Source organism: Sinocyclocheilus rhinocerous, unplaced genomic scaffold (genome assembly GCF_001515625.1).
Source record: "Sinocyclocheilus rhinocerous isolate Xijiao unplaced genomic scaffold, SAMN03320098_v1.1 scaffold285, whole genome shotgun sequence".
NCBI lineage: Eukaryota > Metazoa > Chordata > Actinopteri > Cypriniformes > Cyprinidae > Sinocyclocheilus > Sinocyclocheilus rhinocerous.
The window spans coordinates 1,452,219-1,460,932 of NW_015630288.1; positions in this window are offsets into that span (position 1 = coordinate 1,452,219).

Consider the following 8,714-nt stretch of genomic DNA (forward strand, 5'->3'; position numbering starts at 1 on the left):
AGAAACAATAATGTACAGTATGTGGAAAATAATGTGTTTTTTTAACCTTAAACCGCATAAACACATTTCATTACACCAAATACACAAAATAATGTTAATTTTAGCAGCATCATATGACCCCTTTAATTTGGGGGGGATTTAAAATTAGATTTGGGCTGCAGACTGCAACTGACTGCAACTTTTTTTTCTGTCAACTGACATTAAATGACAAATGCTTCAAAAGCATACATACCACATATATATACCACTATATAAAGGACACAACTAAATGAGTTCATTATTAATGCTAAAAAATATATTTAAAAAAGCATGTAGCATTCAAATATCTTTCAATTAAGTAAAAAGGTCAAGTGAAAAAAACAACAAAACTCATACAGAACACTCCAAGGTGATGTGTCCACCAAAGCGTTTTTAGCCTGCTGAGCAATTGAGAGCGTTTCTGTGGCACAGCGTTTTCAGTTGAGACGCTTTGGTTGCTATGATACAGAATATCCGCTGAAGTAATATAACAGACGCATCACGAATAAAATGTTTCTCCAAGCATTATTTTTCATAATCATATTGTGGTAGTAGTCTGGAAATTCTATCTGGTGAAGACATGAATACTTAGAGACAAGCAATATTAACAAGCAGAGTGTGACGGTTGGTCGGTGTGGTATTAGTCTTGCCCTTCCTTCACTGTGATTGGTTAGCTGACTAAAAAAGTGACGGTAATAGAGTGGGGGAGCTATGACGTCACTTTGTAGGCCGATCGGCTGTTAGCATCGCACTGGTTCCCTCGACAAAATGCCAATAGGATTTTTCCATAGGCTTTTGGATTATCGCAAAAAATAAGCTCTGTGTACAACCATAGTTCAATAAACTTACACGTTTTGTCCAATAAGATAATGTTCACAAAATAATATAACTTTTATGAATTTTGAAGCCTAAATAAAAGCACCAGAACTTAAAAGCTAAACTTAGGCTATAAACAAACTACACCACCACGGTCGCTCGCCTTCAACGTCACCACCATCGTGCTTCCGACAACTTTTTCAAACTTATTTTTAACATGTTCAGTGAAAAGGATTTACTCTGTATTAGGGTTGTGACGTGTGAGGGTTAATCGACGTGTGACAACACCGGTAATACCGGTATCACCGTGGGGGCGGGGCGTTCCCTCTTTTCCCTTCGCTTTTAAATAGCTTGTAAAAGCGGTGTGCCCATTTTACTTTAACTTTCAAATAGCGGCAATTCGGAGTAAAGCAATTCTGGGGTGGTGGTGGGTGGGGGGTTGCCCCCAGACTCAAAATGATTTTTATTACTATAAAAAATCAAAACGACGGTGGGGGTCGGTGCCGCGGTGAGCAAGTGACGTAACCGGTGTTGCGGCTTAACACCGCTATCACCGTCACCACCGTCTATTGCGGGAAGCCTACTCCGTATATAAATTTTAATCCACGCTTTATGAAGCTTTCCTTATAAATATGAATAAATAAAAAACTAGAGCCAAATTAAAACTGAAATGAGACATTAGTAATAAATAGTATAACGTTTCTAGTATAGTAGAAACGTAACAGTTAAAAAAACACAAGTGGGGTGTAACTGATGTGTTTTATGTCGTAGAATAAAATGTGAAAGTATCTTGAGTTTGTGTGAACCACGGACCATATTTTAGGGGATTTAATCAAACTCCCATTCAAAAAACCCATTGACACTGGGACGATGGAACCGGAAGTGCTAAAATGCTTCCGGGATTTTGCCTACGAAGTGACGTCATAGTTCCACCACTCTCACAACATTATATGGGGAAGGAAACAGTATGGCGCTTAAAAAATTTATTCCAGGAGCTCTGGTTGGATGATACACAGTTTGAGGCATATTTACGTTCCTCCGGACTAATGGTCTCCCTGAATTTTGTCTGCATTTTTGCAATAAATGGTGCAATGATTTGTAGCAGGTCTTCAAACTGACTTTTGTTTAGTCTAAAATATGCCACAAATTGTGCATCATCCAACCGGAGCTCCTTCTCCATTTTTTTCTTGTTGTTATGGAAACGACTGGTCTTGCTAGTCGCTTGTCATTTGTCAGCTGTCAAAAAGGTGCTTGACGTAGGGTTTTTTTTTTTCTTTTCAGAAAAGTTACACTTTTTTCAACTTGAAAAGACGCTCTGAGCTGCAGAAAAAGATGCCGGTGGTGGCATTTTAAAAAAGCGCTCAGGATTTTTTGAAAACATGGTTTACTCCATAGGACTATAATGTAAAACAAACGCTGGCAACTTCAAAAAAGACGGCAAGTGTGAACATAGCCTAATTTTGTTAAAGTCAGATGTTTTTTGTCCCATCCGTTGCTATGGTTATCACTGTGACAGTCATCACAATTTCAGATTTAATCCCGCATTTGTCACTTCTGAAACTCTGCAGTGTAGTTAGCAGCATGAAAAATACAACTTGTTCAGATTTTGAATGGGTTATAGAAAGCAAGCCAAGAGTGTTCCCTATATAATCACTAGGTGCGTTTAAATGGAGAATTGTATTCCAATAGCAGTCAGTTTAAAAGTCCAACCTGAATGAAAATGCTCCATTTAGACAGACACCTCAATCGAAATAAAAATGCCTAAACCAATTGGAATTTCAATCGGGTTGAGAGGGGTGTGATTAACCTTTTCTAATCCATTCAGTAGGACATGTAAACACTTGACTGGATTGAAAATCAAAACTGGAAAGTTTTACGCATGTGCAAGACAGAGAAATGACGTATGACAATCGGAACTAGCTGATGTTGTTAAATATAATAATGACTGTTGCGTCGATCAAGAATTCTCTTTCCACTCATCGTCTGTGAAGTGGTGCAGGTCAGCGTTGTCCCACAACCGGCCAAATCTCTGAACATGGATTCATGCTCAGGAGTCAAATTTGTACATGAATTTAATATCAGAGTCCTTTCCAAGAAAAAAAAAATATTCAGCAAATCTAGACATTAGACTCATGTTTGAAACATGAGACATCGCAGTGCAACATCAAACAAGGAGGAAACGATTTCGCTGCGATTGGAGATGCAGATCCACCGGTCAGTGTGGATATTTTTGATGAAATCCGAGGGCTTTCTGTTCCCCCATTGGCAGCAACGCAACTAGAACATTCAAGGTCCAGAACGGTAGGAAAGACATCATTAAAGTAATTCAAAGCTTGTTCATGCTACAATGTTAACTCTAGCGTGAACACAACACATTAGCATGCACAGGCAGGTTGTGTACTGTTCTTAATATTAAAACCCTGTTTATAAGCACTGCAGGAAAAAAATAAATGTTAAATGTTTCAAACAAATGTTGCAGTATATTTTTTAAAATCTGGATCTAAAATAAAGTTTACATTACCATAACTAGAAAATTAATGTAAAAAATTATAAGCACTGCAAGAGAAAAATTAATTTTAAATGTTTCAAACAAATGTTGTAGTGTATTTTTTTATCTGGATCTAAAATAAAGTTTACATTATCATAACTAGAAAATTAATGTTAAAAATTTTGAACTTAAGTTGAAACGGCAAATATTGTAAAGTCAAATGAACTTCAATAAAACAATTCAGCACTAGGCAAGATTTAAATTAGTGAGTTGAAATGCCCCCCCACATGCTCCAAATTCAACCAAAACAGGCTCAATCGTTTGTGCTGGTTTGTGCCGGTAAAAGTTTTGTTTGTGCTGCTTTGGTTTTTAAAATATTAGACATTGAATTATATGCGATGACGTCACCAGCACCCCCACATGCTCCAAATTCACCCAAAACAGGCTCAATCGTTTGTGCTTCGTTTGTGCCCATAAAAATTTGTTTGTGTTGCTTCGGTTTTTTAGATATTAAAATAATATTTAATGATCATTTTGAGGTCACTCAGCCCCCCACATGCTCCAAATTTACCCCAATAGTCTCGTTTGTTTGTGCTTCGTTTGTGCTGGTTTGTACTGGTAGTATTTTTGTTTTTACTCTCTTAACAATACAGCTGAAGTAATAAGGTAAAATTCAAACGGCAAACCAAATAACATGAAATAGTCGCAGTCACTTAATTGTTAGTAACCATATTCGTTCAATTAGGCCAATTAAACGGGAAAAAAAAACCTAGGCCTATTTCATTGTCTTTACAAAACAAACAAAAATAAAAAATAAATAAATAAATAAAAAATAAAGACTTGATATGGTCCGTGTATCTTTTGGTCATTTGATTTTTTGTTTAATATTGAAAGTAGAAAAATGAAAAAATGCTCCTTTTTCGTTTTTTCATTTTTTGCAAAAAACGAAAACCAAGAATTCGGTCGGCTTTTTCGTTTTTCGTTGAAAAATGAATAAACTGCTTGAATATTCGATTCCTACACGTGGGCGGGAATTAAACGCCCCTTTTTTTAACAATACAGTTGAAGTAATAAGGTAAAATTCAAACGGCAAACCAAATAACATGAAATAGTCGCAGTCACTTAATTGTTAGTAACCATATTCGTTCAATTAGGCCAATTAAACGGGGAAAAAAAACCTAGGCCTATTTCATTGTCTTTACAAAACAAACAAAAATAAAAAATAAATTAATTAATTAAAAATAAAGACTTGATATGGTCCGTGTATCTTTTGGTCATTTGATTTTTTGTTTAATATTGAAAGTAGAAAAATGAAAAAATGCTCCTTTTTCGTTTTTTCATATTTTGCAAAAAACGAAAACCAAGAATTCGGCTTACTTTTTCGTTTTTCGTTGAAAAATGAATAAACTGCTTGAATATTCGATTCCTACACGTGGGCGGGAATTAAACGCCCCTGGTCAGACAAAAAAAGAACAAACCGTGCTGTCATCAGTCCTTCTGTAGTTACTGCAGTATACTAGTCCTCTGCTGCTGCAGTTGTACGGATTCTTAAACAGTTTTATTGCAACTACATTTAATCTTTTTCTCATCAAACAACCAGACAAATGAATGGCTCGACACAACCCGTTCTGTGGCAGAGACAGGGCTTTCTTCTGTGTAGATATAAATTCTATGCTTTGCATCAGCTGGGCATCTGGTCCCCCAGTAAGTTTGTTTGTTTAATTAAGTAATTAAATAATTAATTAATTTGTTTCAAAATAAATATTTTAAACACTAATACAAAAAGGGTATATACAGAGCTGGGTAGATTACTAACTAATTATAATCTGTTACTGATTCCAAATTACATGACAAAAAATGTAGTCAGTAATGTAATCCATTACATTATACATTTTAGGTAGGCTAATATAGTCAGATTACTTTTTGATTACTTTTAGATTACTTTTGACCTAACTCGTTTATCACATTGATTTAAACAGGATAATCTTGTACCATTATTTATTTTGATTTTATTTCAATTATCATATTTTCAAAATGCATTTCTTCAAATTGCTTAGGATCAGCATAAATCTGTTTATTGTGAAAATTAAAGGTATTCAGTTAAAAAGTATGAACATGGTTAAATATTGCTAGTTGTGGAACAAGCAATATTCAATTAGTTAAAATGTATGAGATTAAAACAAACTTAATTTATTAAAGGGGTGGTTGATTATGATTTGACTTTTTGAACATTAGTTAGTGTGTAATGTTGCTGTTAGAGCATAAAAAACATCTGCAAAGTTACGATGCTCAAAGTTCAATGCAAAGGGAGATATTGTCTTTTACAGAATTGCTGATTGACCACCCCTTTAAAGTAAATATGTTAGGTGAAAGAGGTTCAGAGGACAAAGAGTTTGAGAATGTCTGCAAATAAGAAAAAACGAGAATTTGTGCATTTTAATCAGTTTGAAAGACAAAAGCCTTTCAATAATATATAATAATGCATGGTTAAATAACCTACTGAGTGATCATTCAAATAAAAATGAATGCCTTCATCAGTAGTTGATGCGATGTTGAAACACTTCTTAAACCTGAAATGATTTTTGTAAATCCAAAAGCAGACAAACGCGACTACTGTCAAGAGCAGACCAGTATTGAAGTGCACAGGAAATATGCAGCAGTCTAAAGCAGTTTATTTAATTAATATTGAGTATTAGTTGATGTTCACTTGGATTTGTTCCTCAAGAGGGGAAATAATTTAATACGTTGTCATTTATAGTCATATGGTAAAATGTATATTTTTATTTGTATACATTCAAAATGACTACAAAATCAGATTGCAAGTGGTGGCACCGGCGCCACCGTCGACCCCAGGAGGTTAAGTACATAAATATGTAAATTTAAAGTATACTTAGCATGAAATAAATATATTTCAAATACAATTTATTTTTCACTGGGGTAGTATGTGAAAACAGTGGGAAGCAGTTGTAGTGTGTATATGGCAAAAGATTAAATCCGATTTGAAGCTTGTGACGTAAATGCACACATCAACCCGATCATTTTTATCGGCCATGTAAACAAACATGATTTCATTCTGAATTAAACAAATCACAATTTGTTCAATATGTCAATCACTTCAATTTAGCACAATCTCACTTGCAAGCATGCAGAACTCTAAAGTGCACATTAAAAATAAAAAATTACCCACGTCTGATTGGCCATTGCATTCACATGCTCAACAGATATGATTGTGATTGGCTACAATGCTACACATTGTGCATAGAAACCTTTGACACACTTCATAAAGCGCACACACAATTGACTCTTGGCAAAAAAAACCCGCCTTCCTTGGTTATTGTTGCTATGTCCGGCGACAAGCCATGCAGCTCTGACATTACACCACATGTTCTCACGCAGTAAAAAAAAATACATTGCGGAGCAAAGAGGACACAGACAGACCAGACAGAGCAGGTTACTTTAGGTATAAAACAAAGTCTCAGCTTTCAAATTTAGTCATTTTGTAAGAAATTCAAACAATAAATACAGTTTTGGGGCTCTTTAATGTGTCGTCACAGATTGCTGTAGTGCCTCAGTTCAAGCGGCATGTGAACCGATCGTCTTTTCATATTTACTAAAAGCACAAAATGAACATGAATGAACAAATTTTATTTAAACCGTGGAAAGACGTCAATACACACAATTTTTCAAGTTTAAGTCCACCAAAGTTAATCTACTCTCCTGTCTGATTTGTTTGTCGGGCAAGATGGCAGATTTGACGTTATGAGTGATCAGATCGCCTGTCAATCAAGCTCTTCACGAACGGTCAATTACACACAGGACCGTTTGAAAGCAACCGCCTTTCCACTTTATTCTACCCCTAAAAAGGGGCGCAGCCATTTGTAAATTTTATGGGTCTTGCTTCTGGTCTCATTCGCTTCAAGCTATTTTTAGCTGTACAAACTGCTGGTTTTGCTGCTTGATATTGCAAATTGGTGTGTCTTACCATATTATTTTAATATATTATCTTAATTATGAACACTCTGGTTTGTAGTGCAAACAGATTTACCGTTTACTGCACGTTGTTATATTATTGTAGTGGTCGACCGATATTGTTTTTTTTGACAGCCGATGCCGATATCTTGGAAAGCAGGGTGGCCGATGGCCAATATAAAGCCGATATAATTTTATTTATTTTAATTAATATTTAAGAAATTTGAAATAATTTGAAAATGGATTTAAAAATAAATGTGTAAAATAAACATACTTATACTATATGACAAAGTATTTTTCATGAATAAATAAATATTTAATAAAAAAATATAATTAAAAAGGAAGTAAACACTCTAACCAACAGGGCACTCAGTATTCTGTGAAGTTTGTGTGCATTGGGAATCATATGTGACCATGTTGTTTTTTTGACAGCCGATGCCGATATCTTGGAAAGCAGGGTGGCCGATGGCCAATATAAAGCCGATATAATTTTATTTATTTTAATTAATATTTAAGAAATTTGAAATAATTTGAAAATGGATTTAAAAATAAATGTGTAAAATAAACATACTTATACTATATGGCAAAGTATTTTTCATGAATAAATAAATATTTAATAAAAAAATATAATTAAAAAGGAAGTAAACACTCTAACCAACAGGGCACTCAGTATTCTGTGAAGTTTGTGTGCATTGGGAATCATATGTGACCCTGTACCACAAAACCAGTCTTAAGTCGCTGGGGTATATTTGTAGCAATAGCCAAAAATGCATTGTATGGGTCAAAATTATAGATTTTTCTTTTATGCCAAAAATCATTAGGATATTAAGTAAAGATCATGTTCCATGGAGATATTTTGTACATTTCCTACTGTAAATATATTAAAACTGAATTTTTTATTAATATTATGCATTGCTAAGAACTTCATTTGGACAACTTTAAAGGAACATGCCACTATTTTTGAAAATAGCCTCATTTTCCAACTCCCCTAGAGTTAAACAGCGCGCGTGTTGAGTTAAACAGTTTGAGTTTTACCGTTTTCGAATCCATTCAGCCGATCTCCGGGTCTGGCGGTAGCACTTTTAGCTGCAGCTTAGCATAGATCATTGAATCTGATTAGACCGTTAGCATCTCGCTCAAAAATGACCAAAGAGTTTCGATATTTTTCCTATTTAAAACTTGACTCTTCTGTAATTACATCGTGTACTAAGACCAACGGAAAATGAAAAGTTGCTATTTTCTTAAATATTATTTAATATCACAGCAGGCGCAATGATATTACGCAGCGCCTGAAAATAGGCTTATTGGAAGTTACCTAGCTGGGGACTATTTTCAGGCGCTGCATAATATCATTGCGCCTGCTGCACCCATAGTACGGCAGCAAAGTTCCTTGATTATTACGCTGGAATGAGAGTATAGTTCC